The sequence below is a fragment of the Solanum pennellii genome, chromosome 5, assembly GCF_001406875.1.
Source record: "Solanum pennellii chromosome 5, SPENNV200".
NCBI classification, from domain to species: domain Eukaryota; kingdom Viridiplantae; phylum Streptophyta; class Magnoliopsida; order Solanales; family Solanaceae; genus Solanum; species Solanum pennellii.
In genome coordinates, this window is record NC_028641.1 from 10,417,588 (window position 1) to 10,426,298 (window position 8,711).

Sequence of the window (8,711 nt, forward strand, 5' to 3'; positions counted from 1 at the left end):
CCCCCCCCCCCCTACACACAAAAAAAAATGATATTGTTTTTAAAGAAAAATTCAAGTTCAAATTTTAATTTTTTATCACCCCTACCCTCGAAACCCACCACCACCACCAAAAAAAATTTAAGTTTATTTTTTTAAAAATGTTTTCAACTTTACAATTTCATGTTTTAGCCACTACACTCGATCCCCCACCCACACACCCCCAACCACCCCCATCCCATAAAAAGATTTAGTTTCTTTTTAAAAAAATATTTTTAACTTCAAAATATAATTTTTTTCACCCCTACCTTCGAATTATTTTTTTAAAAAGATTCAACTTTGAATTTTAATTTTTTTTACGCCTACCCTCGAACCTCCCAACCCCACCCACCACGAAAAAAATATTAATTTTTTTTTAAAAAAAAAAGTCAACGTCAAAAATTATTTTCTACTCTAGTAAAAAATAAAAGATATTTCTCAAGAACATTTTTCATTCAAAAACCAAACACAAATATTTTTTCGAAAAATATTTTCTACTCACCAACCAAACATGAGAAAATAAGTAAAATATCTACTTGTTTTCCTGTAAAACATTTTCCTTCATACCAAACACACCCTAAGTGTAGCTTTGTATCACTCTTATACTAGAATATAACAAATACAATGGGAAAAACACAATATTGTTTGTTTTCGGTAAACAACAAACAAGAAATGACATCTGCCATTAGCACCAGTGGAGACGTCTGAGACATGCTTCTACATTTTATACAAATTTTATCCAATAAACATTCAAAACGGATGTAAAGATTCATCTTCGATCCATGCATTACGAGTTCAGAAAGTTGAAGAATAGCAAACAAGTTAAGAAAGCATACCAATGGTACTGCACATGACTATTAAATATTTGTAAATAATGCATAAAGGAAAATCAAGAAGTAGATATAATACAGTGATTTCACTGGAAGATTTGAGAGTATCGTCATTATGATTTCATTGGGAAGTTAGGATAGAAATTGGGCATCAATTTTTGAAGCTTTAGTTTCCGCTGCAAATTTTGCAAACAAAAGGATGACGGCCGTTGATGGTTATTTAGGGTTTTACATTTTGAGAGGTAAAGAATCAACCATTTTTTCTACTCCTTTTGATTCACTAGGCCTAATATTGCATATGCAGTAGGAGTACTTAGCAAGTTTACAAGCAAGCCAGGTAGTGAACATTGGCATGCTATAACAAAAGATCGAGATATCCGTGCCTCAGCCTGATGAGATTTATTTGTTCATTTTATTTTCAATTGTAATCTTGCAATTTTATTATCTTGTAAGTTTTTTCACTATTAATTTTAAGGAGATTCATGTTTTTTTTACATTTTGAAAAAAGAGAGCGAGACAACCGTGCCTCATCCTTAAGATTTGTTTATACATTTTTGTTCATTTTATTTCAACTGTAATTTATTGTATTTGTGGTACATTACACCAACAATTTGATCTAAGCTTAAAATGCTTTTGATGATATGTAAAGGACAAAGTCGGTCTCTGGAGTAATTTTTACACATATGGCAAGGAACTTCCAAAAAGGGGAAAAGTTTGTCAATTGTTTGCAAGCTGAGACAGAGGAGGCACAACAACATAAATAACAAGTGGTTATCTTAATCAACTATGTGTTTTGAACGAACAACAAGTTTATGCACTTCAAATTAATTCATGGAGGGCTACATCTCAAACTGGTGGGGGTGGTCTCAAACGACCTTTGATTTACCTAGAAAATAATTGTGTCACATAAGTATGAAGGACGTGACTTTATTGTGAAGGACTTCTCACATACTATCATGGACTGCCCAAAATCTAAACACATTTGAATTTAATTCATCCCGTTGATTAAAAGCAATGTCATCATAAATACTAAGTCAATGCTTGAATGACCCGATGATATCATAAGCAACTTCTATAAACTCTCTTATATTTCTAATTTCATTATTTCTAGTATTTCTATATGGCATATATGTAAAGAATGAAATAGAAATTCGATTGAGGAAAATGCTTATTCTTAAATCTTATATCTTAACACGTTACAGATAATGCTAACAAAATTGATAACGTATATTCTAGGAAAATCTCTAATTTCAAAGAATCCAAACTAATATCTTGGTATTCTCATTGGGTACGAAAGCATAAACAGAAATTTGATTGAGCGATGTTATGTACTTATAAAAGGTTTCGATTTATGTAAATAAATTAATGCATCTCTTTACATGAGAGAAAGTTTTTAGTTTAGTAGCAAAATTGGATAAAAATTAATTTAAGTTGAAAGTTCGAATTTCAAGTGTGATATTCTTAAATTTGATTGTTAGAATTCATATCATGACCACCATAAATATGGTTATGGTGCTAAATGCAAATCAACATATGGATGCACATGTGAAGTACCCTCATATAGTTCAATATCCATATCGCAATCGAAATGAGTTATTTATTAGATTATTGTAATTTAAAAGGGATCACGAGTAGTTGGTAATAGCAGTTAGGTTCACTATCGATAACAAAGTATATACACATGCGAAAATATTACTAAGTCATGGAGTTTTCTTAAAGTTAAGGACGAGGGTGACAATGTTAGGTGTCGGGTAGCACAACACATCTGCTTCGAAACTAGGGGTTCTAACTTGGCCACCCAATTATGTACATTACACATAAAAAAACTATAAAAAAAAGTTATGCAAGTAAGTTACCGATAAGGTAATTATAGGTATTTATAAAGAGTATCTATTCGTTTAAGATCATCTTTCTTGCTTGGAGGCTATACAATCGGAAACTAACTGTTAATGCAATAATTAAAATGCTGAATGATATTGTTGCAGTAACCTATAATAGATTTCATTCAACACACAATTACAATAGGAAAGGTTGTAACTCATATGTGGAATTACATTGGTTCCTCCTTCGCCATTATTCATTGGCCTGGTCGTATCAGAAGAATTTTAAATAATCGGTGGAGTGTTGGGACCAAAGGCAGTGTTCATGATCTGATCATTCAAAATGCTCCCATATTTATTAGTTGATATATTTGGAAATAGTGGACAGGTTTTGTCCTAGTTGATGTGTGGAGAAGGGAATCAACAGTTTCACGATTGAAATGAATTCCTTTGTAATCACTAATATGATACTAACAAAAGTGCTAGCAAGGTCAACTTAAATCATTGTTATCGAAAAGCTAATATGGTTTTTGGTTACTTTGTTAATATGTCCTCTAGTAATGAAAATGAAACCTATTTCTCCTCTTGGCATCTCTTCAATTTGACTAGATAAGTGGCAAGTACCTTCCCTGAGGAAAAAAATATGAAAAAATGTAATATATTTTTGTAGACCAAGAATTGATTTGACTTTTTTATAGACGAAGCGATTGTATAGGCAAATCCTTCCTCACTCTTTTTCTGAAACTTTTTATAATGTAATCAGTTGGTTAGGGATATGGTCCATGTCCCCCCTAACAACTGTAACTTTTTGGATTAATCGACATGGTTGGGGTCAGGACAAACCCTCCACACCAAAGGAATCACAACCCGAGAAGATGGCTTGAAAATAGTAATTTGTTACAAGGATTATCTAACATGTCATCATAGACATTATAGCATAAACAATTAACCTAAAAAGAGGATTCAAATTTATAAAAGATCTTTTAAAATTTAATAAAACAAATCAATATTTATTCACGCTTAATATCACTCTTATACTAAAATACAACAAATACAATGAGAATAATACAACATTGTACGTGTCCTATAATGACCAAACAAGAATGAAAACTACAAGTAGCACCTATATATGGAGACATTTGAGATATTGAATTTTATACAATTCATGCAATATATATCCATAACAGATATATGAAGCTTCATCATCAATCTCTGTAGTCCGAGTTAGATTACTCATATACTCATAAGCATCGAATTCAAAAAAGCTTACGAATACCAAACAAGTTAATCAAGTACACCAATAATTTTTCACATGACTAGTAAAATTTATAGCAATAAAATATGTCAGATGCTCTGGCCTCCATTAGCATGTAACAAACATCAAATCTAATGGAACGAAAATTATTTTCTTGGGAATATGCATATATAGTGAAGTAATAAGTTTGTTGACATTTCAAGCTTCAACAAACTTTAATAATTAGTAAAGTGGATATGCATCTCAGTAAATATATTAAATATCATACTATTTGAGCATTCTTCAATTCAAATTAGTAATAAATATCATATTTTTTACATATTGTACATTCAAATTAATAGAGTCCTATCAGTCCAAATCCTTTTCTCCCCATTGGACATGGTAATTTTCTTCATCATAATGACTATTGCAGTTTTGTTTCTCAATCTCGTGTCCCATTCAAACTTTTTATGCTTTTATCATAATATTTTTCGGAGAGAAATAAGAATGGACCATTAATTCACAAAAAAAAAAGTTAAAGAAAGAAAATGATTGTCAAAGAGAGAAGTAATTGTGTGCATATACAAACACATTGAAAATAATGATAAATGTATATTCATCATGTAACTAATCAAAGTCATTGAAAGTAACGATGATTTTATATTCATAGTGTAACCCATTGATTACATTGAAAATAACGACAACTTTATTACTATTCATCAAGTTACTCATCAAACACATTGAAAAACAGTGACAATTTTATATTTATCATGTAACTCATCCAGCACATTGAAAATAATGATAATTTTGTATTATATTCATCATGTAATCCATCAAGCACATTTAAAATAACAACATTTTTATATTCATCATGTAACCATCAACCATATTGAAAATAATGACATTTTTATATGTATCATGTAACTCATCAAGCACATCAAAATTAACGATTGTTGTATATTCATTAATTAGGTAACTTATAAATTACATTGAAAATAAATATAATTTGCATTCATCATGTAACTCATTATACGCATTGAAAATAATGGAATTTCATGTTCATCATGTAATTCATCACCAAATTTTATATTCATCATGTAACTCATCAAGTACATTGAAAATAACGATAATTTTATAATCATCTTTTAATAATCAAGCACATTGAAATTAACGATAACTATATATCCATTATGTAACTAATTAAACACATTAAAAAACGACAATTTTATGTTCATCATAAAATTCAGCAAGCACGTTAAAAAATAACGATATTTTTTTATAGCAAATCAGACTCCAAGTAATTTCTATCAATATTTTACATTTTCTAATCCAAATACATAATGAACTCCAATCTACGGCAAAAGAACGTTGACTTCTATGATGAAATATTTTTACAAAAAAACATATCAATTAAGTAGAAACAATTTGCTCAGTAGAACATTTGGTCATTGTAGTGAAATGTTGATATAAAAGAGGCAGAACAAGCCCGAATATTCAGCATTATTACTTGTCGTATCTTCATCCAGTTGCACCAAGTACTTGGATTCTGAAAGAGAAGCATTAGCACCTCAAAAGAAAAGCTTGGTCTCCTAAATCTCTGATTAGTGTATTTGCAACTAGCTTAAATGATCCTGAAAAATAGAAAATTTTTTGTGCAATATATGCATCTTCATCGTCATCTTCCACTCGCTTGTGGAATCCAATAATCCTCATGGTATCCATGTATCCCTAGGGAATTTATTGTTTAAGATTTCCTTAGTGATCACAAAGGGCCACAATTTGCAAACACGAGTGTAATTGAGATAATCTTCAACGAGATCTATGTGTAACTAGTAGAACCAATAGATCATGTTGAAGATCCGATCAATCTATCCTTTTTATCAATATGAATCACTAGCTAACAAAAGGATTAAATTGAATCTTCATTTTGAAACATACCTGAATTGGAAATAAGCTACTTCAATAGTATCAAGGTGACAATGACCTGAGCCAATCTACGAGCCAGTAATGAAACTCCTTGGTAGATCCCTAAAAAGCTAGAGAAAACGGGTCCTACTTGTTTTCCAAATAAATCAAGAGTTTCATTAACAAACTGATTTATTTGGGAAGGGAGATTTTCCTTTTCTTCCATGGTAGATGTGCCAAAAGGCACTGATGAATGAGGAGATGAATGAGGCAAATGAATGGTTCCTTAGGGTTTTATAATTGAAACAATTACTAGGATGGTCCCTTTTCAAGATTTTTAGTCAAAATTCACCTTCATTTAAAAGATATATTCATTTTAATCTTTTGAATATAACGATATGCATATTTACTCCCCCATCTTTGTTAAACAAATATAAAGGACATAAAACCAATAATGACTACGAAAAACACACGACAAAACCAACCAACTCAGCCAATTGGATTTAAAATTGGGAATTAAAGATGCTAAGATATTTTTGAAGGTCAAGTAGATTAATGAGACATTTGTGGCTTAAAACTCTACCTTTTGACGTAGCAATCAATGTTTAGTCACAGAAATATATATAATTACAAAATAGTCAATCCTATTATAAAACTTAAAAGGAATATCTCGCTAACACTGAGATCTACTTAGGTCAATTATCATACAAGTAGATAAATTTTACACCATGATACAAAAAGTTATTAAAGAAAAATAAACAATTAAAAAAATACTTTTAGCGGACGGATTAAGTTATTAAAATATAGAGAGAGTATATTAAATGTGTTTTATTGTGTAGGATATGATTTTGATAAAAAGAGCAGTTTTGGTGCTAAAACAAATATTTTGATGTCTGAGAAGAAATCTATGAAATTTAATCAATAATGAGTTCAGAGGTTGAGGACCAAGTATGTATAGAAAAATTGATGATGAGAAAAATAAATTGGAGCCTATAGCGACAGGAAAAAATGAGGTAGTATGGTTTCTTGTAAAATCAGTCTGCCGCTATGTGAAGCCCGTAGCAACAAGTTTATTTGTAATCCATTTCCTATCCTACCTATTATGAGTAACTTGTTCCGAAAATACAAATTTGTATAGACATCGCAAATACTATTTTGAGGGGACTTTGGATGCTTAGAAGATTAAGAGGGCAGCTAAAAGATAAGGACACTAGATATTCATTACTTTCCAACATCAAAAATCGATTAAATGCACGAGTTTGTATCGATAGTGATTGCATTTTTCTTGACAGGTTTTTTCATTCGATTATAAAATAGTTTTTCCTCAGGGTATTTATCTATATGATGTATTTAGATTTCCTTTTGGAGAAACTTCAAAAATAAAAGTTCTGAAATCTCTCTCAACTGAGAGCAACATTAATTATATTATTTTTTATTTTGAAAAGTTAATCAAATTGCTCAATTTAGAGTGACTAATAAAAGTCAAATTACTCAAAAAACAACTAAGTAAATAACTAATCGTTAGCAATATAAATACTCAATAATTGAGTCAGGGTCGAATCTCAAAGGGAGTGATCTAAATTGAAGAATTCAATGTGGAAATTAAAGATGCAAACTAATTCGTTCTAGCTATTATGACAAATAGGTAGATCATTCCACCAAATTAAAGAAAATAATTTTGAATTAATTATCACCATTCAACAAAAACAATAGGGTTTAAGCAAGGAAAAGATTGTCTAGGGGTGTGGGAGTTGGTACCAATATCAAATTGGGGTACAAGTGCTTGTTAATAATCCTAGATAAACATGGATAGTTGGGCATCAAAATGGATTAATTAAATCTCACATTCAAGCAGAGTCTGCAAATCAAATTTGCAAGTATTAAGTTTTACCTACTTCAATTAATCCATTTTGAGCATCAATCGAACATCTAAGCTAGGATAAAGTTTGCAACCTTAACCCATAAATTGACCACATGTTATACATCTTAAATCCATGAATAAATAATAGAAAAATATAGCACGAGATTCGAGGTACTAAATTAAATTAACACCCAACTCCATAATCACAACCCTAAAATTGAGATTTTAACAAAACATCATATAAAGGAAAGAAATTATAGCAATTATATTTTTAGCCATGAAAGTGTAAATAATTAGCAGTAATCTTCAACACTCACTTTGAATTGAACCTTCAATTGTCAACTACAAAAAATTTAAAAACCCCAAAACTCTAGAGAGTAAAGTTTCTAAGCTAATATTCTAAAACATTGTTTTAAAAGACTCTGTTGGGACTCGCCTCGGGGCTCACCCTAGTGCGGGTAGCAAAATGTCTTGAGACTCAAGTGTGGGGCTTAGTTTTGTAAGACTTAATCCCTAAGCTATTACGATCCGAGTCTACACCGTAGACGTGGTCAGCACTCGAGAACCATTGTTGGTCCCCAAGTAAAGCCTCATCTTGACAAACTACAAGCGGAAAACCAATTCAAGCATACAAGAAATCAAAAAAAGGTAGATTAAATTCAAATACTCAAATTTAAAATAATATAAAGAATACTCAATAGATAAACTCAAAGTTTGTGAAAACAACTCAAAGAAGATACATATTGAAAACAACTCAACTTAGTCTATGTATGATGCTTCTACTATTACAGAGATGGAAGTCGGGGAAACACACACGATATCTTAAAAAATTTGAGAAGTAAATGGAATCCTCCAAAAACACGGAGGCTCATCAAAGCTAACTCAAACTGCAAGTCATATCAACAAAGCACCTATTGATGACCCTAGCTCTATGTATCTGCATCATCTCATGATGCAGGCCAAATGGTATTGGTATATGGAATGTACGAGCGTGTAAGGGGAATTATAAAGGCATATAAGCTTGAACTTGTAACACCTCTGAACTT

The 8,711-nt window shown here is 30.9% G+C and overlaps 1 long non-coding RNA gene across 1 annotated transcript; it reads right to left on the reverse strand.

Annotated features, from left to right (window-relative positions):
- Positions 1-5,252: 5,252 nt before the first annotated feature.
- Positions 5,253-6,050, reverse strand: LOC114077370. Its single transcript, XR_003578676.1, has 2 exons — positions 5,838-6,050; positions 5,253-5,445 (listed from the first exon to the last, which is right to left on the reverse strand). It is a non-coding gene; the product is annotated as an uncharacterized LOC114077370 (long non-coding RNA).
- Positions 6,051-8,711: the final 2,661 nt, after the last annotated feature.